The sequence below is a fragment of the Arachis ipaensis genome, chromosome B04 (assembly GCF_000816755.2).
Source record: "Arachis ipaensis cultivar K30076 chromosome B04, Araip1.1, whole genome shotgun sequence".
Classification (NCBI taxonomy): Eukaryota; Viridiplantae; Streptophyta; class Magnoliopsida; order Fabales; family Fabaceae; genus Arachis; species Arachis ipaensis.
Genome location: NC_029788.2, coordinates 23,175,341 through 23,178,464, shown reverse-complemented (window position 1 = coordinate 23,178,464; position 3,124 = coordinate 23,175,341).

Sequence of the window (3,124 nt, the reverse complement as noted above, 5' to 3'; positions counted from 1 at the left end):
CCTCCCACCAAGCACTTTGCTTTTACGTCCGTAAGTTGGACGCTCCAATAGCTCAATCTGCTGCGATGTGGGGATCCTCCAGGCGGAAGATCTCAAGCTCCTTATTTTTCTGCACCTTCTCACCATGGTACAGCTTCAGGCGTTGTCCATTAACCTTAATAAGTTCAAAGCTTGAAGGATGGCTTAGGTGATAGACTCCGTACGGTTCAGCCTTCTCCACTCTGTATGGACCTTTCCATTTTGATCTCAACTTACCGGGCATGAGCCTCAGTCGAGATTTGTAAAGGAGAACAAAATCTCCAGGTTGGAACTCTCTCTTCTTGATGTTTTGATCATGCACAACTTTCATCTTTTCCTTGTATATTCTGGAGTTCTCATAAGCTTCCAGGCGAAGATTCTCCAGTTCCTGCAGTTGCAACTTTCTTTCAGCTCCAGCATTCTCAATTCCCATGTTGCACTCCTTAACTGCCAAGAAGGCTCTGTGTTCTATTTCAACTGGGAGATGGCAAGCTTTTCCATAAACCAAGCGGAAGGGGATCATCCCAATGGGTGTCTTGTATGCTGTTCTATATGCCCACAGTGCATCTTGTAGTCTGGTGCTCCAGTCTTTTCTATGAGGCTTCACTATCTTTTGCAAGATACGCTTAATTTCTCTGTTTGACACCTCGGCTTGCCCATTAGTTTGGGGATGGTAAGCTGTTGCAACTTTATGGATTATCCCATACTTCTTCATCAATCCTGTTAGTCTCCTGTTACAAAAATGGGTGCCTTGATCGCTCACGATCGCTCGTGGTGACCCAAAGCGGCATATAATATGGTTTCTCACAAAGGAAACAACAGTGTTAGCATCATCAGTGTGGGTAAGAATTGCTTCCATCCATTTGGAAACATAATCCACAGCTAACAATATATAAAAATATCCACTAGAAATTGGAAATAGACCCATGAAGTCAATGCCCCAGACATCAAAATTTTCACAGAAAAGCATATATTGTTGAGGCATCTCATCCCTCTTGGATATGTTACCAAATTTCTGGCATGGGTGACAAGATTTACAAAACTCAGCGGCATCTCTAAAAAGAGTAGGCCACCAGAATCCACAGTCTAAGATCTTTCTAGCTGTTCATTGAGGGCCAAAATGTCCTTCACTCTCAGATGAGTGACAGGCCTCTAAAATAGACTGGAATTTTGATTGAGGTACACAACATCTAATTATCTGGTCAGCACCACATCTCTATAAATATGGGTCATCCCATGTATAATATTTAGACTCACTTTTCAGCTTGTCTCTTTGATGTTTAGAGAAATGTGGAGGAAATGTGATTCACCTTTGCTGGGTCTACAGAAATGCCATTATTAGATACCACATGTCCTAATACAATCCCTTGCTTTACTATAAAGTGGCATTTTTCTAAATTCAATACAAGGTTTGTATCAACACATCTATCTAATACTCTAGATAATCCATTTAAGCAAAGGTTAAAAGAATCACCATAAACGCTAAAATCGTCCATAAAAACTTCTATACAGTCCTCAATAAGATCAGAGAAAAGGCTCATCATGCACCTTTGGAAAGTAGCTGGTGCATTGCACAAGGCAAAGGGCATTCTCTTATAAGCATAAGTCCCAAAAGGACATGTAAAAGTAGTCTTTTCCTGATCCTCAGGAGCTATATGAATCTGGAAATAACCTGTGTAACCATCTAGAAAGCAATAATGAGATTTACCTGACAGGCGATCCAGCATTTGATCTATGAATGAAAGTGGGTAGTGATCCTTACGAGTAGCTTGGTTGAGACGCCTGTAATCAATGCAGACTCTCCAAGCATTCTGAACTCTAGTTGCTATGAGCTCTCCATGCTCATTCTTCACTGTAGTGACTCCAGATTTCTTGGGCACCACTTGTACTGGGCTTACCCATTCACTGTCTGAAATGGGATATATGATACCGGCCTCCAATAGTCTGGTCACTTCCTTTTTGAAAACTTCCAAGATGGTGGGATTCAATCTTCTCTGGGGTTGACGGACAGGTCTTGCTCCCTCTTCTAAAAATATTCTGTGCTCGCATACTTGAGGGTAAATTCCCACTATGTCTGCCAAACTCCACCCAATTGCCTTCTTATGCTTCCTCAGCACATCAAGTAGCTGCGCTTCTTGTTGAGGAGTCAGTTCTCTTGCAATAATAACCGGAAGCTTCTGCTCATCCTCGAGATAAGCATATTTGAGATGTGGAAGGAGAGGTTTTAATTCTAACTTTTGATCATGGGCAGGCTCTGGATTATCTGGGGCTTGCGAAAATGGCGAAGTGTCCTCATTGTCAGTTAAGAGGGTCCCCACACTTGGACCTTGTCCAATGTGCCTCTCTTCAAACTCTTCTTTTTGAACTTCAGCCACACTTTCGTCTATGACATCACACTGGAAGATAGAACGATCTTCTGGGGGGTTGTCAATGTACCTGCTGAATAACATCAAAAAGGGGAACAGTTACCTCAACTTTTTTGAATATTTCTACCATTTTAGGATCAGGTTCCAGCTGCTTCCTGGGCTTCCTTGCAAGTTGTGGAAATGGAATGGGAGTAGTATTTTCTGTGGGGCCTGCACCTTTTTGTGCTTCTTCCTGTGGTTGAGCTATCTCTTCTTCAGCTATATCCTGTATGTCCTCTTCCTCTTCAACATCTTCGATTTCTACCACCTCTTCAGCTGAGGCGTATTATGGTGAGCTTGGTTCCTCCTGATTCCTCTTCTGCAGTGTGGTTCCGGACCTCAGGGTGATGGCATTAATGCCTCCCTTTGGATTGGGTAATGGTTGAGAGGGGATTCCAGTGGTGCTTGAAGGTTGTTTACTGGAATTTTGTGCTGAACCAAGCTGTGTCATAAGAGCTTGCAGAGTAGAGGTGAAACTATTCAGACTGGCGTTAATACTGTTCACCATGGTATTTTCCATGGCCAGTTGTCTTTTCTCAAAAGCTTGTAATAAATCTTCATTAGAAGATACAGAAGAATGAGTAAATTGAGAAGGTTGCTGCTGATTGTTCGGTGGTCCTTGGTTTTGCCTCAGGTAAGGTGCTCGGTAAGGTTGATTTTGCTGCCTGTTGTTGTTATTATTCCACCTCTGATTTCCCTGA